This window comes from Danio aesculapii, chromosome 7 (assembly GCF_903798145.1).
Source record: "Danio aesculapii chromosome 7, fDanAes4.1, whole genome shotgun sequence".
Lineage (NCBI taxonomy): Eukaryota > Metazoa > Chordata > Actinopteri > Cypriniformes > Danionidae > Danio > Danio aesculapii.
The window spans coordinates 67,722,391-67,747,998 of record NC_079441.1 but is presented as its reverse complement, the minus strand read 5'-3'; the positions used below and the strand labels follow the sequence as shown (position 1 = coordinate 67,747,998).

General features: G+C 38.4%; 1 long non-coding RNA gene across 1 annotated transcript; it reads left to right on the top strand.

Annotated features, from left to right (window-relative positions):
- The first annotated feature begins 1,462 nt into the window (after nt 1-1,462).
- Nucleotides 1,463-15,695, top strand: LOC130233003 (uncharacterized). Its single transcript, XR_008838162.1, has 3 exons — nt 1,463-1,661; nt 1,749-1,855; nt 15,114-15,695. It is a non-coding gene; the product is annotated as an uncharacterized LOC130233003 (long non-coding RNA).
- The last annotated feature ends 9,913 nt before the right edge of the window (nt 15,696-25,608 follow it).

Genomic DNA, 25,608 nt, shown 5'->3' with positions numbered 1-25,608 from the left:
AGTCATCCGCGATGACAGGGTTTGAGTTTAATGAAGAACAGTTTCAGAATTCAGGAAAAACAAAAGCAAAAAATCTAAAATAAATGAACAACAGGCTGAAAATGTAGTGAAACTGTTAGTATTTTATACAGTATGCATAGATGGAAAATCTCAACATGTGTTTATATTTGAACATGGAAATCTTGGAACATCATTATGATGCATGAGGAGATAAAATGTATCCTGCAGGTGGTTTGTAAAGCCCACTTAGCTGTATGAAGCATGCTTAAAATTGCACAATGTTTTCGAAAAAGTATGGGGAAGGTGCTTATAAGGTGCGCTTATAAGAAGGTGTCTGGAGCATATTGAGAGGAAAAGAAAGTGTCCTACAGGTGGTTTGTAAAGCCCACTCACCTGTGTGGAGCACACTCAGAATTATAGAATTGTTGGTGGGGAATTAAGTGATTAAGTATTGATTAAAGAGTTTTTAATCAAAGTTTAAAAAAAGTTTATTTTTTAGTCCAAAATATCCTTAAATCAAGAAGCATTTTCTAGCCAAGCAAAATATAGTCTTGTTTTCCGACCTTAGATGCCTATTGTAGGAGATTTAAGCACAATTTTTTAGGACACTTTAAAATTTTGTTGCGGTTGCTATCAACATGCTGAATCATACTTAAATATGCTAACAACATGCTAATTTATACTAAAATCATGCTAGCATAATATAATCTAAACATTCTAGCAACATGCTAATTCATACTAAGATGCTAGTAAAATGCCAGTTATGCTAACAACATGCTGATTCACACTAGAAACATGCTAGCAACATAGTAATTCATTCTAACACGATCTATCTATCTATCTATCTATCTATCTATCTATCTATCTATCTATCTATCTATCTATCTATCTATCTATCTATCTATCTATCTATCTATCTATCTATCTATCTATCTATCTATCTATCTATCCGTCTGTCTGTCTGTCTGTCTATTAGTCTGTCTATCTGTCTATCCATCCATCCATCTACCTCATGACCTGCTCTTCAAAGGTTCCTAGAACCACTGATTTTATATTTAAGAGTAAAGAAAAAAGTTCTGAATTGTTCACATGCTTGAATCCCATTCCTACTCTATTCACATTTGTGATGCCTGCTGACCTTTGACACTCGGGTTTCCCCATCGTGTGGATTTCTGCAAATGTTTAAAGGGCAAGGTGAGTTTCGGAGGATGTCTTTGCCCCGTCCATCATTACGCCAGTGCCCTTGGCTAGAGCATCATGTCTACACATGCTGAACTTGGCAGAGGATCAGTGAGCTGGAAGCACGGGCCTGTACATTAATTATGCCTCTCACGTACCCACCACTGAGCTAGGTGTATGTCTTTAATTATATAGCCCCAGTTTGACCTCTTAGCAACAGAGTACTCGTTTTCTTCTTAAAGTTTTGAGCGGCCCCTTTGAGACTCATAGAACGTGCATGAAGCGATGCATCAACTGTGTGTTCTGCTGATTAAAATACAGAGAGGTCTTACTCAACATTAGGCACGTTGGGTGAACTCATCGCGTTTTTTCGTTCTTTTTCTCAAAGGGAAAGTGAGTAAAGTAAGTCGAAGATGAACTGTAATTCATTTCTAGACTAGACCGTCTGCCAGGCAGGGGTAAAACACAAGTGATGCGTAATGGTGAGCCCATATTATGAAACTTTACAGAGAAAAGCCAATTTCATTGTGCTGACAGTTCTAATTAATGTGTTGTTTGTGCTCTTTAAGGCATCCCAACTCTGCATTCGCTGATTTGCGAGGCTAGAAAAAGAAAAGTGTGTGGCGTCTCGGGGCTTGAGGAGAGAAATGAATCTGCGCAATGGCCTCAGAACAAGGTATGAAAGTAATTATTTTTGCTTTTCAAGATTTGGGCATATTTATGGGGCATTACTGTAGGAGCGCGGGCTGTTTAATGTTATTTGCAGAGCGCACACATTGTTTTCATTAGGCACATGAGAAGCGGAGGGCACGGCGGAGAGCGATGTGACCTCAGCTCCATAGTGTGCAGCTTGACTCATCCGATGGGGCCTCAACAGTTGTTATGCAAAGCTCCACGCAATTAATAATGGAAGCAGGATTGGAAGTTGACAACTTCTTGAATCTCTGCTTGTCTAGGGTCTGTTTTGAGTAGGGAAGATGGAGGCGGGGGCGTAACCTAGGGTTATCGTTAACTAAAAGCACAAGCAATATTGACATTACTTGAAATAGAATTTAGAAAGACACATTTGTTTAGTAGATTCAAGTATTTCCAATATATTTTCTTCTGGAGAAAGTCTTATTTGTTTTTTTTTTCGGCTGGAATAAAAGCAGTTTTTAATTTTATTAGTCCCCTTAAGCAATGTATTTTTTTTTGATTGGCTACAGAACAAATTATTGTTATACAATGACTTGCTAAATTACATTAAAGTTAACCTAATTAACCTAGTTAATCTGGATGCAGCCTTTATGATGCAAGCTGAGATTGCATCTCTGAGATATGCAATGTCAGACACAATGCACTCAATGGAGCTAGTGATGTCACTGTGACGGGTAGGGTTAGGGGTGGGGTTAGGTGAGCCTATTCAAAAGCATCGCATGCAGCTCAGACTGCATCTGCACCGAGACCCCTCTCAGATATCAGTCAGATATTCTGCTTGGAAAATGTGTTTTCTGCGTCTTTGTTTTGGTTCTTTTAACTCGCCAATGCCAGTTTAGCCAATTATATTTCAGCACCTTGGGTTGCCATGATGGAAAACAGTGTATTTCATTCATTCATTCATTCATTCATTCATTCATTCATTCATTCATTCATTCATTCATTCATTCAAGAAGGCTCTCAAAGCATGCGCTCATGACAGAAATGTGACCTCCGGTGGACAGCAGACTTCGAAATGAGACGCAGATTCAGAGTGCCACATGAGGTGGTTATTAACTAGCAAATAATATAAATATTACAAGTGTAAACATTAGGTTAGCAGGTTACATTGTAACCGCGTGTCCTAACAACACGCTACATGACGAGATTTGCAGTGATGCGCAATTTGGCTGTTTGCACCAGATGAAGCACGACAGAAATTTAAACACAGCCATTCAGAAGCACAGAATATGCACTCACTCACGAAATGGTAAGGTTCATAATCTAATTAATACATATTAACCCTCTTGAACATTATTAAATGTAGATGCTGAATCACTGATATGTGTTGGCTTATCAGTGTCAGTTTTAAAGTTCTCAGTTCTAAAGTTCAATTTCAAACAGTTTATTTTATTTTCAAGATCTGAGGTGAACTATCTGCTGCTGCTTTCAGTAGTATGGCAATAAATGTCATGGAAAATGGCATTCAAACTTCAATGCTAGCATTTAACACTGAATAAAGCACATGAGGTGTACCTGAGGTGATCATTGTCAGTTTTCTGTTGTTCAGGTAGAAACAAGCCGTTTCTAAAATATAAAATTCGAGGTGTTGGTTAGAACAAAAACTCCTTTTAATATAAAAAAAAATTTCTTCCATTGCCGTTGCTTTTATTTAGAACACGATTTAAATCAGCCTTTAGGCTCGACAGTCAGACTCTCTCCTTTTGGTCCTCAATCTGGCAACCTGCGCATGCGTTTGCTTTGGTCCATTAATTAAATACCTAGTTTAGCCAGTGGGTGTCAAACTTACAAACTGCCCCTTTAAGTAAACGAATGGAAACTATATTAACAGTATTAGAAAATGAACGCATCAAAATAAATTGATTTACAATTAAAATAAAACAAACTATAACAGTATCCACTATTTAAAAAAAAACTAATTGCCAGGTTGTTTCAACCAAAATTTAGGTCAAATGTGGACAACCCCAACATAAAATAAAGAAAAGATTGAACCATACATACATATTTGATCCAAATTGGAGTTGTATCAATGATAGTATACTGTAGGCAGCACAGTGGCTGTCGCCTCACAGCAAGAAGGTCGCTGGTTCGAGTCCTGGCTGTGTGGAGTTTGCACGTTCTCTTCGTGTTGGTGTGGGTTTCCTCCGGGTGCTCCGGTTTCCCCCACAGTCCAAAGACATGCACTATAGGTGAATTGGATGAACTAAATTGGCCATAGTGTATGAGTGTGTGTGAATAAGTGTATGGGTGTTTCCCGGTATTGGGTTGCGGCTGGAAGGGCATTCGCTGCGTAAAACCTATGCCAGAATAGTTGGCGGTTCATTACATTGTGGCAACCCCTGATAAACAAGGAACTAAGCCGAAGAAAAATGAATGAATGAATGAATGAATGAATGATAATAAAATAATACAGGGACAACCCCTGGTCAAAGATTCTGTTAGGATTGACAATTCTGTCTGCTGTAGTCAAAAAGAGAAAGAAAGAAAGAAAGAAAGAAAGAAAGAACACAGTGGTTCTGCTATGCAGCAGACAATGGATCGAATGGAATGAAAATGAAACCTGGTCGTACAATAAAAACAATTATTCCACAGCTCTGATGGAGCCAAGACGTGCTGAGCCTTTGCAAAATGAGTGTGTCTTTCACATCAGTGCCTCGTAAATCATTTAAATGCATTCTTGGGGAAGAATTTTGGAATGTATCGTTGGATACTTGGACGCCTCTGCGTGTTACATCCCGTCGTCCTCGGCTCGGGTTGAAGGGGTTAGAACAGACTAGGATGCTTTTTTTTAAAGAAACCATATCATGTTATATTGGTCTGTACAATAGGCTGTGTAGATGACAGGGGTGGAAAAGCCGGGGTCTTTTTTTGCCGGCTTGACTCCAGAGCAAAGAGTAAGTGCTGATTCGCGGGACCCACTTACAAGTAAGACATGGTGTGCTTTCATCCCATCTGGCTGAATGGCGAAATAAATAAAAAGAATGGAAAATGGCTGCTCTCTGGGCTGTACCCCTGCTCCCCGGCTCTTTGTTAAAACCCTATCTCTGCTGCTCCATTGCCCCCAGCTACATTAAATCCCATTAAATTCACCTTCATTAAAGCAGCCCCTCTCTCCGTCTTGCTGCGGCCCCTAATGTGGGTCCTCTCAAGGACAGAGGCGTAATGAGGGGAGACTGGATTTAACCTTGAAGAGTGCAGGTTTTCATTTCAAAATCAATAACTTATGCTTCAAACCACTGCTAGGTCCAGGCTATAATTTTCAGGCATTAATTGCGCAGATTATGTTTCTCCTGCAAAACTACAACGCCAAAATGCCATTTAGCTTTAAGCTCACCCCTTATTTTCCTGCTTTAAAATGTCTCAACTGTGAGCGATGGCAATTGACAGCTTGCACATTTTCTTTATCTGTGAGTCTTTTTGCGTAAATACAGTGTACTTATTCTGGCTGCGCAGATGGGATTTCAAAGGGACGCTTCCAGAGCTGGGAGTAACACATTACCTTAAGTAATGTGGTTATAGTACAGTAGTACATTTTGCTGTAACACAGTGATATAAAGCATTACTAATATATATTTTTAATATTATTACTTGTCACAATCTTAGTAACAAGTTAAAACAATAACAACATAGGCTCATTCTGAAAACGTAGCCCTATATTCATTTCTGGAGATCGCAGATTATAGAGGTACGTCTGGCTGCATTTCGTCTTTAAAATGAACGCTATGGGGTGGTATGATGATGTTCCTTTTCTCACTTACCAGCTGACCGCTTACCTTCGTGTGGCTTTTCCACTGTTACCAGTTTTTCCAGTAGCTTGCCACGTTTGTCAGCATATTTAAGACTTTTTTTAATATATTTAGAGTGGTTGACATCGATGTTGGGGTTCGAGTCCGGCGAAGAGCGGATCCAGAAAGCAGGTAAGACAAAAACAGAAGCCAAAAAATAAAATAAATAAGTAAATAACAGGGTGAGAATGTGGTAAAATCTGAAAATGTGGTCAAATTAGGTAAGGGCTTGTCTTTGTCTGGATTGCTTTTAAAAACACTGTCGGTTGGGCTTAGGGAAGTGGGTGGACGCTGGAGCAATCGGTGCTTTTGAAAACACTATTGGTTGGGTTTAGGGAAGGAGGAGGGTGAGCCAGGTGATTTGTCAGTCAGTCAGTCATTCAGTCAGTTAGTAAGTCAGTCAACAGCGGCCTCTAGTGGATTTATGTGAGAAGAGCATACACGGATGCTACTTGCGAGAGAAATTTGAGATCTCAAAAAGCGTACACAGCGGCTTCTGGTGGATATTTGGCTCTCTCCAGAAATGTATATAGCGGTACATAATCAAAATGAGCCTGGGTTGCATTTTAATGAATGTATTAAGAATGTTATTTTTAAGAATGTACCAACATTTGCACCAGAGAACAAAATGAACAGGTAAAAATAATATGTATTTGCTGTTGCTGTAGTTCGATGTATGACTAGATTTTAGAAAGCTTGTCAGCAAAATACCTGTTGCTAACAACATGCTAAATCATACCAGAAAGATGCTAACAACATGCTAATTAATAACAAAATCATGCTAACAACATGCTAATTTATACTTGAAACATGCTAGCAACATGGTAATTCATACAAAAACATGCTAACATGCTAATTAATACTTGACAGTCTAACAACATGCTAATTCATACTAAGATCCAAGCAAAATGTTAATTCATGCTACAGTTACAGTATGCTAACAACCTGCTAATCACACTAGACATGCTAATTCATACTGTAAATATGCTAATAACACACTAATTCATGCTAACAAGCTAAGTCATTATCAATCTATCCATCTTTCCATACCTTTTCAAACTTAACAAATTACTTCCAACAGGCTTTCTTAAGCCACCATAAAGTTAGCCTTCAAGCTTGAATATCTAGTTCTTAGGTCTCAAACTGGATTCCTGGAGGGCCGCAGCTCTGCGCAGTTTTGCTCCAACCCTAATCAAACTCAGCTCCAACTAATGAAGGTGTTAACTAACCAATTAGTGAGAACTAAAGCTAAAGTCTGATCATTTTTAGTACAGATGATCTCATACTTCAGTATTTCCCACTCTTTTAATGGAGCGTTTCCTGTAATATGCATTGTAGTTGGTTGCCATGACAATTTAACATGCAGTCAGCTTGCTGGTTTTGTAAACTATAAATAAATATGAATATTGTAATTATTGTTCAAAGAGGTTACGCTAATCATCTTAGAGAACATTTTAAAATGTTTTGTTTTAAATATAATTGTAATAATTAAAACAAAAACTATCATATGGGGCGACACGGTGGCTCAGTGGTTAGGACTGCCACCTCACAACAAGAAGGTCACTGGTTCGAGTCCTGGCTGGGTCAGTTGGCATTTCTGTGTAGAGTTTGCATGTTCTCACCATGTTGGCGTTGCTTTCCTCCAAGTGCTCCGGTTTCCCCCATAGTCCAAACAAATGCACTACTACAGCAGAGGCGTTGCTAGGGTCAAAAAGGATAAGGGGCTAATTCATGAATTTGCATTGATATGATATGGTTTGGTTATTTCACCAAAACTAAACACATTTTATACTGTGAAAACAAATATAAAGCTTCATCAGTAGTTAGATATAGTTAGATAGTTAATAGTTAGAACTATTCAGTTTCGCGAAACAGTTGTATTATTACCTCATCAGCTTCAGCTCCTCAAAATAATGAATGAATGAATGACGAAAGTGGAGGGATTTTGTTTAACACTGTGACAACAGTCCCACTCCCACCTGCCAGTAGAAACAGGTACTGCTGAACATCTGACTATTTAAATACCTGACACAAAAGCTGCTTTAAGTGGAATGCGCGTGATGTATGTGATCATTTTAAGTACTTGGATAACAAAATAAATGTTATACAACCTATTTTTTAAGTGCAAAATATTCCATCAGGGGCTATACATCAGGGGCTTAAGCCCCCAAAGTGCGCCCCCCCCCCCCTCGCCACACCACTGCGCTATAGATAAATTGAGTGAACTAAATTAGCCGTAGTGTATGAGTGCGAGAGTGTATGGGTGTTTCTCAGTACTGGGTTGCAGCTGGAAGGACATCCGCTGCGGAAAACATATGCTGGAATAATTGGCGGTTCATTCCGCTGTGGTGACCCCTGATTAATAAGGGACTAAGCCGAAAAAAAATGAATGAATGAATGAATATTTCATGGGGTTTTGACAATACATTAGGGGTTTAAGCCCCCAAAGCCCACCCCCCTCACCAAACCACTGTGCTATAGTTGAATTGACTAAACTAAATTGGCTGTAGTGTATGAGTGCGAAAGTGTATGGGTGTTTCTCAGTACTGGGTTGCAGCTGGAAGGGTATCCGCTGGATAAAACATATGCTGGAATAGTTGGTGGTTCATTCAGTTGTGACGACCCCTGATAAATAAGGAACTAAGCCGAAGGAAAGTTAATTATATTGGAAATTATAATTAATAATGCGGAAAACATTTGCTGGAATAATTGCCGGTTCATTCCGCTGTGCTGACCCCTGATTTAAGCCGAAAAAAAAATGAATGAATTAATATTTCATGGGGTTTTGACAATACATCAGAGGTTTAAGCCCCCAAAGCCCACCCCCCTCACCAAACCACTGTGCTAAAGTTGAATTGACTAAACTAAATTGGCTGTAGTGTATGAGTGCGAGAGTGTATGGGTGTTTCTCAGTACTGGGTTGCAGCTGGAAGGGCATCCGCTGGATAAAACATATGCTGGAATAGTTGGCGGTTCATTCAGTTGTGACGACCCCTGATAAATAAGGAACTAAGCCGAAGAAAAATTAATTATATTGGAAATTATAATTAATAATGCAGAAAACATTTGCTAGAGTAATTGGCGGTTCATTCCGCTGTGGTGACCCCTGATTAATAAGGGACTAAGCCGAAAAAAAATGAATGAATTAATTAATATTTCATGGGGTTTTGACAATACATCAGAGGTTTAAGCCCCCAAAGCCCACCCCCCTCGCCAAACCACTGTGCTATAGTTGAATTGACTAAACTAAATTGGCTGTAGTGTATGAGTGCGAGAGTGTATGGGTGTTTCTCAGTACTGGGTTGCAGCTGGAAGGGCATCCGCTGGATAAAACATATGCTGGAATAGTTGGCGGTTCATTCAGTTGTGACGACCCCTGATAAATAAGGAACTAAGCCGAAGAAAAATTAATTATATTGGAAATTATAATTAATAATGCAGAAAACATTTGCTAGAGTAATTGGCGGTTCATTCCGCTGTGGTGACCCCTGATTAATAAGGGACTAAGCTGAAAAAAAATGAATGAATTAGTTAATATTTCATGGGGTTTTGACAATACATCAGAGGTTTAAGCCCCCAAAGCCCACCCCCCTCACCAAACCACTGTGCTATAGTTGAATTGACTAAACTAAATTGGCTGTAGTGTATGAGTGCGAGAGTGTATGGGTGTTTCTCAGTACTGGGTTGCAGCTGGAAGGGCATCCGCTGGATAAAACATATGCTGGAATAGTTGGCGGTTCATTCAGTTGTGACGACCCCTGATAAATAAGGAACTAAGCCGAAGAAAAATTAATTATATTGGAAATTATAATTAATAATGCAGAAAACATTTGCTAGAGTAATTGGCGGTTCATTCCGCTGTGGTGACCCCTGATTAATAAGGGACTAAGCCGAAAAAAAAATGAATGAATTAATTAATATTTCATGGGGTTTTGACAATACATCAGAGGTTTAAGCCCCCAAAGCCCACCCCCCTCGCCAAACCACTGTGCTATAGTTGAATTGACTAAACTAAATTGGCTGTAGTGTATGAGTGCGAAAGTGTATGGGTGTTTCCCAGTACTGGGTTGCAGCTGGAAGGGCATCCGCTGGATAAAACATATGCTGGAATAGTTGGCGGTTCATTCAGTTGTGACGACCCCTGATAAATAAGGAACTAAGCCGAAGGAAAATTAATTATAATAGAAATTATAATTAATGATGCGGAAAACATTTGCTGGAATAATTGCCAGTTCATTCCGCTGTGGTGACGCCTGATTAATAAGGGACTAAGTTGAAAAGGGTATTCGCTGGATAAAACATATGCTGGAATAGTTGGCGGTTCATTCAGTTGTGGCGATAAATTACATTAAAAATTACATTCAAATGACAGTAGCTAATATGTTAGATTTTAGTTTGGTGGCTACACTGTGAACAATTAGGCAAGACGAATGCTTTTATGAAAGCCAGAAAAAGTGGCAGTATGGACTTTGCTTGAGTCCTTGTGAAATTGCAGGGCAGTGTCGTCATACGTAGCAGAGAGACTCACATTTGAGTTATTTGATTCAGTCTCAGTCAGTCGTCTGCTAGTGGAAAATGGGGAATTATGAGAAGAGATCTGAACAGGGAGCATGATGGGAAAGACAAGAGCGGAAAAAAGGCGGAACACCTGAGATAAAGGGAGAAGTTTACACTTCATTTTCCCTTTCTTTAACTTTCTATACATCCGTCTCCTCCGCGTGGGGACACGTGTCATCGCGGAGGTCCCGTGAAATGTATTAATTTGTCCTGCGGTGATAATTTCTGCTCGACATATTCATAATGTGAATTATTGGATCTCATCCGAAGTTGGGAGGGGGGGAAAGGGGTGATCCTGGCAGCTTAATTTTTTAATCAAATTCTCCCTTTAATGGAGCTTTATTAAATTACATAGCTCATACTGGGGGGAGCGGAGCGGCGTAAAAAGAGCTTTTTAGGATAATTAAATAAAATTAATAAAAACCCACAGCCGAGTGGGAAGTAAAGAGAATGGGAAGGAGGGGAAACCCAGAGGCCACATCTCCGCTCAGATTCATTCTGTCTCGTTTGGGTCCCTGGGAATCCACCATGACATATTAGCAGATCGGGGGAGGCTTCTTGAATTAAGAATATGTCACTTTTTCCATCATAAGAGTGAGCAATGTGTGCGCCTATGCAAATCAGGGGAAAGACGGATTTTTTTTTGTGTGCAGAATGCAAATGGAAAGCTGATATATTGATCTATCCGAGAGCGCATCATATCCTAGGGTGCATGTTAAATGCTTATCAATCTTATTTTTCAAAATCTGGATTATTGTACACTTATATCAAAGACCTGTATTGTTGCCTACAGGCAAAACAAAGCAGAGTTCTGAACCTTTTTATTGTCCCAGAAGAGCTTCGTTGACACGACCATAAATTTTCCCATACAGAATCCTGTCATAATGTGTACTAATGCAATGTTTTAAAAGTCATCATGCGCTTTTTTTTAAATCCGTGCACGTGTGTTGACAGATATTTGGCACAGATGATGCATGTGAACAGCTTAATTGAGCATGTAATAGGGCTAATTGGAGCGGTGATGTACTGCTGTTGTTACAGGAATCCCACAGGGGCTCTGTTTGTCCTCTTTGGCATGACAGCAGATTGGCATTGCCTCGCTTTATGAAGCAAGCATTTTTTCTTACTCTTGTGAATCTTGCTACAGAAAAAAACACACCTACAAAACACTGTGAATCTGAATATTAGATAAACAGCTTGCTAATGCTTGTAAAAACTTATATTTTATATAAAAATTATATGACAAAAAGTCAAGACAACACATGTTTTTATGTCACTTTAACTTATTTCAAGAAGTTAAAGAGGTTTCAACTAGATTTTTTACATTATTCATTCATTAATTTTCCTCCGGCTTAGTTCCTTTATTTATTAGGCGTTTCCACAGCAGAATGAACCGCCAACTATTCTGGCAAATGTTTTACTCAGCAAATTGAATGAATGAATTTGACATGAAAGATGAAAAAGGTACCATTCCAAAGGTTAAAAACACAGAGGAAATAAATTAAAGCAATATTGTTTGTGTCTTTTTGTATTGATATACACTGAATAATAAATAATACACAGTCTAATGGCCCATTTCCACTGGGTGGTACGGTACGGTATGGTACAGTTCGGTACACTTTTATGGCCGTTTCCACTGTCAAAAGGTACCTAAAAGCAGAGATGTATAAAGTACTAGAGACCCAGACTTAAGTAAAAGTACAAGTACTCTATCAAAAAGTGACTTGAGTAGAAGTAAAAGTGCTCTTTAAGCACCATACTTAAGTGGAAGTACTAAAGTATTCAACATTTTTTGTACTTAAGTATTGCAAGTAGTTTATTTCAAAATTTACTACTCAAGTACTGAAAGTAAAAGTACAAGTATTGTGTAATGTAGTTATTAAAGAATGCAGTCAAAAGACATCATTGTTTTGTTTATTTTAAATCTATTTTTGGGGGGCACGTCATTAAGCAGAACGAAAAGAAACATGACTTACAATACTGTTTTTCTCTCACGCTTGAACCACAGATCTGACAGATTATAACAGCTTTAACAAAGTTAAAAAAGAACAAACTTTTCAAAGTTGTGTGTCACAAAAACAGTCCATAATCCACTCAAAACGCTATTGAAACCCATTTTCGGAGCACAAATTACTGGTTGTAAACGCTGTAAACGAACGTTCTAATTCACTTAGTTTTGATTTTATTGTAAAAAAAAGAAAACGTGTATATTACTGTGTTAAATGAAAATCTGAAATATTTTATGGCTTATGGCTATGATTTAGTATTCAAAAATGTTTCATTTTGATTATGTTTTAATTAAATTGGTCTTAAACTTCAGATTTTTATAGTATATTTATTCATTCTGGTACTTTTACCATAAACCAACATCTCAACCATTTGGTAGAGGCTGATATTTTAGAAATTATGGGATGTGTTGGGGGAAAATGTATTGATTGTGTTAACTAGCGACATTAGGAGTTAAGAAATGCAATAAATAAAAAAAATGATATTGGTTTTTTCTTGGTGTGACAGTTAAATGGTTACTTGTAATACAATTGTGTCCTTTAACACAGCAGTAATATATATGAACTGTACCCTTAATTTGACCCGCTCAAAGAAAAAACTCTTTCTGAATGTATCAAACAAAACTCATGCACAGAAGACAGCATGAGCATTTATAGCAAATAAACTAATGTAAATATTCTCCCGCCTGCTTTTTAAATGCTGACAGGCGAGGTCTTACACCCCTTTGATTAGTTATTGTCTTCACCTTCTCAACAGAAAGGGCTGCTATCGGCTTTAGAAATGAAAGCGTTGTTCACTGATGGCGGGAAGAACAGCCGCGGTTCCAGTCTATGTATGTATAATACGCGGTTATCACAGGTAATCTATATGAGACACAGTGGAGAAAACTTGCACCTCAAACACGCCCAGGTCTGGATCCACAAGTATCGCTTTAACAGCCAAGAGGAGATGAAAAGTTACCTCACAAACATGCCAGCGGGTCAAATGTCCAAAGTAAGAGAGGCAGAGATGGAGTCTCACAACATTTCTCTGTAGTAGTGAAATAGCGGCTCGTGTGCTGTGCCGCCTTCACTCGCCCTCGCGCCTCCGTCCTTCGCCATAGTATTGCGACATCGCGCATAGGAGATAAATGACGTCAGTACGTAATAACCCGTTATGATCTATTACTGAACCGATATCGACCATTTTGACACCTCTAGTAACGAGTAACGATGCAGCTCATAAAAAATCTATCGGAGTAAAAGTATTAAACTCATCAAAAATATATACTTAAGTAAAAGTGGAAGTAGGAGAAAAAAACAATACTCCAGTAAAGTACAGATACTGCCTTTTAGTACTTAAGTACAGTAGTGAAGTAGTTCTACTTCGTTACTATACATCTCTGCCTAAAAGCGAACCGTACTGTACCACTTTTTGATCACCCTTTGCAAAGAGCACCAAGGGTACCAAAAGGCGGAGCTAGATGCACAGTTGAACGCTATTGGTTTACAGAGTTACGTCATTCACTCAAGCCAGAATGAAAACAAAGAAACCGACATGTTTGCAATACACAGCCGAGAGATTACATCGTAATAATATATACATATAATAACAAGCCATGGTCGACCCAAGCTCAAACAAACCTTGTCGTCATCTTGATAAACAAAAAGCCAAGAAGAACAGCAGATTCTACCCTGTGCCCAGTAGTTTTTTACGAGCCAGTCTAAAGCACGAGCAGTTTGGATTTCTTGCTTGCGCTCGCCGCCCATCTATATTTTAAATAAACTTCTTGAGCTGATGATAATAACGTGCGCTTGATTATTGACGTGCTTTTGAAATCCGATCCCTTCAGAAACTGACAAACGGAGAAGCCGGAAAAAACAAAGGAGCAAATTATTTTTTCAGCAAACGTGAACAAACTGCCATGTTTAACTATTATCATCACCTTTTGGACTATCATGAACTCGGGAATGACGGAATTACTCTCTAACAAGAGGTTACATGTACTAGTGAAGATTAAAGATACAGATGAGAAGTTTGCACTGACTGTGGACTATATTTCGTGTTGTTTTTGAACCGAAATAAGGAGTAAATGTATACAGTGTGTAGTTTTCTGTAATTGATAACATATGGGAGGGTCTGTATGTGTTCATATATGCTGCATTTATTTATTTATTTAAAGTAATTGCAGACGTTACAGTAGGCAATTTTGCACTGTCATTGATCTGGAGTTATAATCAAATCCTGTTCATAGAAAGGTTAGTAATGAACATTTATAGTTTTTATGTGTAAAAAGCATCTGTTTTATGAGAAGAGCTTCTCATATGATATGTTAATGACCCATACAGCTTTACTGTAGACCTTTTCTCTAGCGAAAATGACGTTGACTGAGACTTTCTGTCATACACCACGAAACGCAAGCCTGATAAAGGTGACCCGTACCAACCTGTACCGTACCGTACTGTACCACTCAGTGGAAACGGCCCATATAATACCCTGTCAAAAGCCAAAACCACACAGCCCACCCAGCTTAGCAAAACCTAATATAACTTCTGGGGACAAGAAATGCTCTTGATTAGTCAACTGTTTTTCTAGCTGTATTTTTCTTTTTTCAGCATTGGATGAATTTAATTCCATAGAGCTTGAAGAAATGGCCATTACCAGTTTTGTTAAATCAAATGCCAATAGCAAAAAAACCCAAAAGGGGCCTTGATTTTGTTATGAGGATCTTGTGTTATTGTCCACGAGTTGGGGTTAGAGGTTTGAAGCACAACGAGGCCAACATGTTACACACACACACACACACACACACACACACACACACACACACACACACACACACGCGCGGTTATGATGTGTGCCAACTGCTTCTCAACTCACTCAATCTCTCTCTTATTTTCTCTCTCACAGGAGTGATCAGGGATACGGGCTGCAGTGGGTCTTGTTTGAATTAGTTTACAGGCGGCATAAAAATGAAGAGCACCCCACTGAGATGCGGAGAACCTGGCCTGAAGGCCTTTTCAGACTATCTCAGGTTGAAAGGTGCATTTAAACCTTCCACCGCGGTAATTAATCATGCATGGCTCTGCTGGGCTACTGGTGTTGCTTGGGTGGTGTGTTTTCATACATGGTCTTTCTCATCCTGAACAAGCAAAACTGTAATTAAACAGATTTAAATCAGGAAAACCAGGAACTAGGTGATAATTACGATGGTCAAGAGAGCTAAGTAAAAAAATAAACACACACACACATTCAAATAGAAAAACACAAACAAATTGGCTTTGACAATTCACACACACACACACGCGTAAATTCTCACAACATACGAAAATAGAGAAATGTGCTGCAAATACAGACCACAAAGGAAATGTGTCAGTGGACTCAGAAAGTGATGCACCGGCTGCTTCCTGTTTAAAGTCATTGGTTCATTTAATCTTAATTGTGCAGATCTGTCAGATTATTATCTAAATAAAATATACAAACAACAATGAACCATAATTTTGGAACGTGATTTATTGGGGTCCTCTGACACTTTTCAGTTCTGAAATTTGTGTCTATTGTGAGAATATGTGTGCACGTGTGTTGTCAAACTTCTGAAGATGTTTTCTCAATTTGTTAATAGTTCCCTATTTTCATGTGCTTTCCTAACTTGCAGTACGTTTGACCTCAGTCATCGTAGATATTTGCAGAACACAATATACTTTTCTTAAGGCTGTTGTTATACACATTACAATATACTTCTATGTACAAAAGATCATGGGTGTGTTAAGTGTCCATCAGTCCTACCCTGGAAAATTCTTCATTCCAAATGGCCCTTCGATGTGGTCAGTTTTGAGCAGTTTGATTTAGAAAGAAACGGCCATGTTTGTTTTCTCTCCAAAGTGCCCTTCTAAGGGCTATATATCCCGTTGGGAACGCACCAACTAGGGGCTCTATTTTAATGATCTAGGTGCAAAGTCTGAAGCGCAAGGCGCAAAAGCATTAAGGTCATGTCTGAATCCACTTTTGCTATTTTAAGGACAGAAAAATACGCTCTACGCCGCGGTGCATGGTCTAACAGGGTTGAGCTTATTCACTTAATGAGTTATGGGTGTGTTTTGAGAATAAACCAATCAGAGTCTCGTCTCTCATTCCCTTTAAGAGCTAGTTGTGTTGTGCCATGGTGCATTTGCTATTTACATGGCGGACTTTGTAAGTGGAAAAACTGAACCCTTCACTAGCGAGAAAACAGTTAAACAGAGCATCTGCGGCATGAGAATGAGAGCCACCTCCAATTGGCCTTTACTTTCACTTTCTCTATTTCGTAGAAGGAAACGTGTTGTTCGCACAGACATCCATTAGGCTACATAATTAATTTAGTTTGTTAAGCGCAAAGATTTGTTTCAAAACTATTTCTAAATTCAGTTCTAATTTCCAGCAAATGAATAAATGAACAATAATAATGAAGTGTGTTCAAAAGACTGAGTTACATCCAAACACACATGCTTTGCATCATATGGTCCAAAACCAGACAGGTGGACAAATTTAAGTTTGTTTTTAATAAAGCAAATATAAATATAATAAATACTACTAATAATAATAACATTATACCAAAGCAAATTGTCATAAATAAACTAAAAATAGCCCCCCGAGATGAAGAAGGCATGGAGGCAGTGTTTTTTATATTTATGTAGAAAGTAATATTTTTAAAATTATATTAATCCTTTAATTCTTTTTCATTTGTAAAGATATTTGCGTATTGCTGTACATCCTGTGTGTTTTAAGCAATGTGTAAGCGAGGTACATAACTAACGTGCTCTGCGCTGGATTTTAGACCTGCATTCAGCTACTGGGCCTGTGCCCCAGTAAATTGGGTCTAGCGACGCCCCTGGGTAGGCCACTATGCCATTATTTATTTTTCGCTGTTCACTGGGATTAAAATAATCACCAACCAATGAGAGTTGCGTTCGCTTGCGTTCATTCACATTCTCTCTCTCTCTCTCTCTCTCTCTCTCTCTCTCTCTCTCTCTCTCTCTCTCTCACACACACACACACACACACACACACACACACACACCCACACACTTAGGTGTTCACCATGCACAACTTAATGCCGGATCCATTAAAATAAATACCGGAACGCAAAACACAAATTTCTGACATTTTCCGGAACAGGATCCTTCAAGATTCGGCTCATAATGAAGCTCTGAGTGTAATGCATTGGTTCTCAGCAGGTCTGTTCTTCTGAGAGGTCAGACACTCTCTCACAAAAGCTAACAGCATTGTTAAAAAAATAATATGAATAATATATACATAAACAACTATTCAAAATCACTTTTAAAAGGATGAACAAAACATTTCTGTTAATAATATGCCACTTGTCCAATCAAAACATGTGTGTGTTTGGCTAATAGTGTTGGTAGAAGCATCTAAATAGTCCAAATGCCATTATGGGCTGGTTGAGTCACATGTCTTTATCCTTAAAAACCACAAGCGCATTTAATATGGGTTACATTGGGTAGTGATTTGCATCACCGCTTGATCTACAATGTAAAATCTGTGTCTCGAAGCAACAGCACTGATCTCTTCGTGACCTCTTTTAACGTCTTACATTGCGCTAACGTATCCTTTGTACAGCTCAATGTCCCCAGGTTTGGATGAATCAACCCGGGGGGTGTTTTACTCATCTGTTTCTGTGGTAAACATTATCTCTGGATGAACTAAAGCATTTTAAGTGTGATAGCATTAAACCTTCGCGCAGCCGAGATCATCTTCCCTCGCTCTCTCAAAAAGACACGTTACGCTCATATTTCAGATCTCGGAGGATAATGTCAGGGATTAGCGTAAAACTCAACTGATCCTCCCTCAACTCGAGATGTTGCGTCAAGTTATAGAGTTACAATGGCTCTCGGAGCTGGAGAAAAGATTTTATGCATCCCCCTTTTCATGAATGATGGAAAACCGAAAGCACTCCGCTCGTTATGTGACTTTTAAAGGTAATTAAATAACATTGGAAGTTTCATGTCGGATGAATTTGTAAGCAGGAGGGCCGTAAATGGGTGTACAGTTACAAAAATCGCAATTTTTTGATCTGGGTTTCTTGTAGCCTTGATGTAGCAGACTATCCACTGCTTGTCATTCCCGGTAAGAGCTGTAAAGTTACAGATAGCGAACTTGGTGATGGCTCTGGAGAAGAGTGCCAGACACTTTTATGTCTCTCTATCCATTGAACTTTTTAATGCACTGATATTTTTTTTACCCCACTGGCTGTGTGCTTTAATTAGATTACACTCGAGGAATCACTGTGGTTCAGAATGCCAATTTGTGTCCCAGACTGTGTAAAATTTGCTTTTCCACTCGCTGCCAAACAGAGCAGGTGAGAGCAGACGAGGTCCTGAGGCGGGAAGAAGAACAGACGACTCTTTTTACGTTTTTACTCTCCTTCTTTCAACCTCTCTCTCTCGCTTTCTCATTTTCTCGGTCGCTTTGCTCTGTCCCTATCTAAAAACGTTCTACATCAGAGGTTAAGCCTGTAATGTAGCAATCTAAAATACAAATCAAACAAATAGAACACGTCGGTTTATATGAATAGGAAGGGAACGCTTAAAAAACATCTTAGTTTCTCTGGATTTACTGGACTTATGTGTTTATAAATGTTAATATTTCCTACTTTACAATAAGGCTGCGTTATTTAAAGGTGCTGTGTGTACGTTTTTTGACTCTTCTAAAGCATACAAATACCATAATATGTTTGCAGATATTTAAGAAATATGCCAAGGGAACAATCTTGTTTATCCAGCCTGATCTCACGAGGAAACGTAAGTATTTTACGTTTTGTCAGTTTAGTGGCTAATTCGTACGAATTCGTATGAGTTCAGTCGTACAAAATTGTAAGATTTTAAAAAGGAGGCGTGGCACCTAACCCCACCCCTAAACCCAACCGTCATTGGGGGATGAGCAAATCATACTAAATTGTACAAATTAGATCGTACAAATTAATACGAATTAGCCACTTAATCAAAAAGTTACGAATTGCCGTGAGATTGTGTTGTTTTATTAGTAAAACAAGTCAGATATTCTGCTTTGAAAATGTGTTTTCCATGACAGAACGGCTGTCTTTGTTTTGGTTATTTAACCCACCCACCAGTTTAGCCAATTACATTTCAGTAGCTAGGTTGCCTTGATGGAAAACAGTGTTTCATTCATTCAGAAAGACTCTCAAAGTATACGTCCGTGACTGAAATGCGACCTTCGGTGGACAGTAGCAGACTCCCAAATGAGAGGCAGATTCAGGGTTCCACATGAGGTGGTTATTAATTACCAAATAACATAAATATTACGAGCGTAAACATTAGGTAACCGCTTGTCCTAACAACACGCTAAGTGACGAGATACACAGTGATGCGCAATTAGGCTGTTTGCACCACACGAAACACGACAGAAGTTTGAATACAGCCATTTAGAAGCACAGGATATGCACTCACTCATGAAACAATAAGGTTTATAATCTAATTAATATATATTAAACCTCTTTAACATTATTAAATGTAGGTGCTGAATCACTGAAATGTGTTGGTTTGCACTGAGTCACAGTTCTGAAGTTCAATTTCAAACGGTTTATTTTATTTTCAAGATCTGAGGTGAACTATCTGCTGCTGCTTTCGGTAGTATGGCATGTAAAATGGCATTCAAACCACCCTGATCTCACGAGAAAACGTAAGTATTTTACGTTTTGACAGTTTAGTGGCTAATTCGTACGAATTCGTACGAGTTCAGTCGTACGAAATTGTACGATTTTAAAAAGGAGGCGTGGCACCTAACCCCACCCCTAAACCCAACCGTCATTGGCGGATGAGCAAATTGTACTAAATTGTACGAATTAGATCGTACGAATTCGTACGAATTAGCCACTAAATCAAAATGTTACGAATTGCCGTGAGATTGTGTTGTTCAAACTCACATTGTTAGCATTTAACACTGAATAAAGCACATGAGGTGTACCTGAGGTGATAATAGTTTATCCTGTTGTTCACCTATGAGAATAAATACAATTATTAAAATTTATTTGAGTCAACTTAAACGTTCAAAGTTACAATGAGTTTACTTTTAAGTAAAGCCAACATCTCCCTTTAGGTAACTAATCGCTTTTTACAGTGTACAGGTAGGATTTATTTGTCATTTTTTGTTGTAATTTCAGTTACAATGTCAGAGAAAATTGCAATAAACTAAACATATTTGAGTTAGTTACTACACACACAGACACAAACACAAGCTGGGTCATCATAACCCAATGTTGGGCCACAACAGTTAGTATGAAAGTGTAATTCAAATTTAAATAAAAAAATAATAATCAACCCAACATTGGGTTTGTCAATATTTTTGGAGTTTGAGAGTACATCTTAAATTAAATATATTAATTTTTACATTGTTTTATTTGTAAATCTTTAAAAAAAAGTGAAATTTAAATGTCTTTTATCTCTATTTTGAATTTTTTGTTTTACATCAACGTTTGCGTTGCACTTGTATGTTCGCCCAGCCTGATCTCACGAGAAAACGTATTTTACGTTTTGACAGTTAAGTGGCTAATTCGTACGAATTCGTACAAGTTCAGTCGTATGAAATTGTACAATTTTAAAAAGGAGGCGTGGCACCTAACCCCACCCCTAAACCCAACCGTGATTGGCGGATGAGCAAATCGTACTAAATTGTACGAATTAGATCGTATGAATTCGTACGAATTAGCCACTAAATTAAAAAGTTACGAATTGCCGTGAGATTGTGTTGAACGGTACTCTCCATAAAGGTGCAGAACATTAAAACAAAGCTGCCATTCCATTCTGGACAGATGCCAGCGAAGAAAATGTCCCGAAAAACATGAAATATCATTATTACAGCAGGACATGTTGCTTCCAATAACAATCCGACTTTTTATTTAGTCTGTCACAAATCTATAATTTGCATTGAAAATATAGTCTGTGTGTTTGAAGAGATGGGCCAAGCAAAGCAAAGGAGAAGCCAACAGCTGTGGGTGATTAGAGGAGGCCTTGCGATGGCCAGGGATTCAAAGTAAACATGGAGCCTTTCCACAGTCAACAACATTTACAAATGTAGAAGAAGGAAGCTACTGAATTTGTGAAGAATGTGCGGCAGAAATGGGAAGCATGGAGGCATGAAGGCAGCAGATGGTGAAAATTAAATCCATGCAGCGGAGCGGCTAACGGGACTGAGAGTTTATTCTGCTGATGCTGGACGGAGAGAAGACTGTTCCGGGTCAACACTCGCAGGTTTACACCTTTACTCCTTCACTGTCTCGCTGATCTCTACACATTCCACCAGGGGAAAAAAAAGGTTTCTCTAAATGCACATCATTCTCGTCTCACTATAGGATTTTACAACCATGTACTATAGTAAATAAAATAATAATAATTAAAAATAAATAAATAAATAAATATGATAAATTAGTGTTCTCTTTTTTACATTTGTATTCTCATATTTGCATCTCTTATTTGTTACTGTCGACTGCAAAATTCTTCATCACAAATTTAAATTATGTTTATTATATATTTTAAGAGGCGGTTAATTCTGCTGTGGTGACCCCTGATTAATAAAGGGAATAAGCCGAAAAGAAAATGAATGAATGAATACATTTTAAGAATAGTTTAACATTTGCACTTCAGAACAATACCTTAAATAATAAATATGATCATTGAAAAGCATTTTATTTAATCACTTGGTGATTAAGGATTAAAAGTCTTTGCACTTAGTCACACAGATTACACAAAGAAACACCCAAATAAGTTTTATTTAATTTATATTTATAAAAATATTTAGTTTATAATAAAATTATTTAAAATATATATTTTATATTTATATTTGCTTAAAAAACACAATGTTACCTCCTTGTACCTGACAATAAGAATCATTTTGAATAGACAAGTTGTTTTAGAAAGCAGAAAATAAATTAAATTATTGATTATTATATTATTAATAAAAAAATAATATATATATATATATATATATATATATATATATATATATATATATATATATATATATATATATAAAATTTTCACACACACACACACACACACACACACTAGTATATGTTCAGTGTATTATATTGTAATGTAAAAATATTTATAAATTAAAATTGTTTATTGGAATTATATATTATCACCTTGCAGTCTAACCCAATCTTATGCCGAGTTCAGACTGCATGATTTTCAAAGTAGTCATAGATGTTTTCACAATGCATGACCATCTGGGCTAGTGTTGTAGCTGCTTTGTCTCCAATGAAAGATGGATCGGCGACAGGGGCTTTCCAACACAATCTCACGGCAATTCGTAACTTTTTGATTTAGTGGCTAATTCGTATGAATTCGTACAATCTAATTCGTACATTTTCGTACGATTTGCTCATCCCCCAATGACGGTTGGGTTTAGGGGTGGGGTTAGGTGCCACGCCTCCTTTTTAAAATCGTATAATTTCATACGAATGAACTCCTACGAATTCGTACGAATTAGCCACTAATCTGACAAAACGTAAAATACTTACGTTTTCTCGTGAGATCAGGCTGGGGCTTTCACATTGCGTGACTTAACAATAGGAAAAATCGCCGACAACTTCGTCCAAACTACGTCTCATTGTCAAAAACACGTAGTATATCTTTTGTTAATAACTACATAACGAGAAAGAAGCCTTTAATGGGGTAGAAAATGTACATATTTGCTCACCTGGGTTTAGAGGGAATTAGCAATTTCTCTTCAACTTTCTTTTTTAACTATCTGTATGAAACGTCAAACGGACACGGGTGCTCCTGTCAAACCTCCACTAGTTTTTCCTCCATTTCTTGGGTCCAAATAAACCAAAAATGAGTGGTTTTAACTTCTCCCTCAACCTCCCGCTGACCTGCAGGTACACACACACATGCAAGCGAATGCTGCTCTCTTATTGGCTGTAGGCGATCGCCGATGTTATTTTCAGTCAAAACTCATTTCACACGACATGATTTCAATCGCCGACAGCTCCAGATATTTTGCACGCCAAATATCTCACAGGCATCGGCGACACATCGGCGATTCTCTCAGATCGCGTCTTTGATAGTTCATACTGTGTGATGGTCACTCACGTGCACGAGCACCGATTTGCCTGTGATTTCAGGCGTTTGTCTACGATTTCTCAAAACCTGTCGGGCGAGTCAAAATCGGGGCTAAAATCATCATCCAGTCTGAACTCGGCATTAATTGTTTAATGTTATACATTATATTTGACCATGAACCGCAAAACCAGGCTTAAGGCATGTTGCAGTTGTATATATGTGGGAATAGCCAAAAATGCATTGTATTAATTAAAATAATTTTTCTTTTACGCCAAAAATCATTAGAATTTTAAGTACAGATCTTACTTCCTATGAATATATACAAACTTAACTAGGGAATAGAAATCTGCATTGGCTAAGCACCTAATTTGGACTAATTTCTAGGCGACTTTTTCAGTATTTACATTTTTTTTGAAACCCTTACATTCCAGATTTGCAAATATTGTCCGAATAAACCATTCAACAATAGGAAGTTGAGTTATTTAGTTGATTTATCCAGGGGGAATCTGCTGCGTAAAACATATGCCAGAATAGTTGGCGGTTCATTCTGCTGTGTCGACCCCTGAGAAAACAGGCAATAAGCTGATGGAAAATTAATGAAAGAACTTAATTGATTTGTGCTGGGACAAATATGAATAAATTATGTGGAACCCTGCATATTTTACAATGAATGGTCACATAACTAAATATAATATATAATATAAAATCTATGTCATTATGAAGATTACAATTTATTTATTCATTTTCATTCGTCTTAGTCCCTTATTTACTAGAGGTCAACACAGCGTAATGAACCGCCAACTATTCCAGCATATGTTTTACGCAGCGGATGCCCTTCCAGCCACAACCCAGCACTGGGAAACACTGATACACTCTCACATTCACACATGCACACATACACGGCAATTTAGGTCAATTCACCTATACCGCATGTCTTTGCACTGGAAACCGGAGCATCCGGGCAATACTTGCCAACACGGGGAGAACATGCAAACTCCACACAGAAATGCCAACTGACCCAGCTGGCACTCGAACCAGCAACCTTCTTGCTGTGAGGCGACAGTGCTAACCACTGAGCCACTACGCATCTGAAGTTACAATTATATTCTTCAAAATGCAGTCTAACTGGCTCTGAGTGATTTAATTTGAGATTTCTTCATTTATTATTTATTTCATACACTTCTTGATTCATTTCCCTCAACATTTCTGATGGCAATATTTCACGTGAATTGCTGGCTTAAGAAGATTTGGAGAGGCAGAAGTTTACTGTCTAAATCCTGGTTAGCGCTGTAGCTCATGCCCTGGTTAAGCAGTTGGTGCTCGAATAAGTCTTAAATCTATCAAAGCCCTTTCATGCCTGACATCGCCTTGCACAAAGAAGAGTGGTAGGTGGATGTGGACACATGTGGAAAAATTCACAGCGAGGGATTGAACGGTCAGGAGCTCTTCTGGAGTGCTTTGCCTATTTCTCTTCATGTTCCTGCATGGGCACTAGCACTTGGAAACTACCAGCAAGCACAAATCTTATTTATTTGCTCTCTTTTTTTAACTTTAAAGACGCAGGTGTGGGCGACGCAGTGGTGCAGAAGCTAGTGCTGTCGCCTCACAGCAAGAAGGTCGTTGGTTTGAGCCTCGGCTGGGTCGGTTGGCGTTTCTGTGTGGAGTTTGCATGTTCTACCTGCAGTCCAAAGACATGTGGTTCAGGTGAATTGGGTAGGCTAAATTGTCCGTAGTGTATGAGTGTGAATGAGTGTGTATGGATGTTTCCCAGAGATTGGTTGCGGCTGAAAGGGCATCTGCTGCGTAAAACATGCGCTGGATAAGTTAGCGGTTCATTCCGCTGTGGCGACCTTGGATTAATAAAGGGATTAAGCCGAAAAGAAAATGAATGCATGATGAGACACAGGTGTGGTTTTGAGAAGGTACGCTGTACACTTGTTCAAACTACTTATTTAAAATGAGCCGAATCAACACAAGTCTAGAGTTTTTTGGGGGATGACTTAATTGTTTTTTGTTCAAGCCATTGTAATTACTTTAACTACAGTTAAGTAATCTTAATCGATTTGTTTTTGGACAACATGAATGATTTGTTCGGAAGCCAGCATTTTTACAAGTTCTACACAATTCATTTATGTTGTCCAAACACAAATAGATTAAGATTACTTAGGGCTTGTCGGTGCCAATAGGCTAGTGGTTAAGTGCGCTGACATATAGCACCATGGTGCTCATGGCAACCCGAGTTTGACTCCTGGCTCGAGGTCCTTTGCCAACCCTTCCCCTCTCTCTGCTCCCAATACTTTCCAGTCTGCAACCTCTACTGTCCTTTC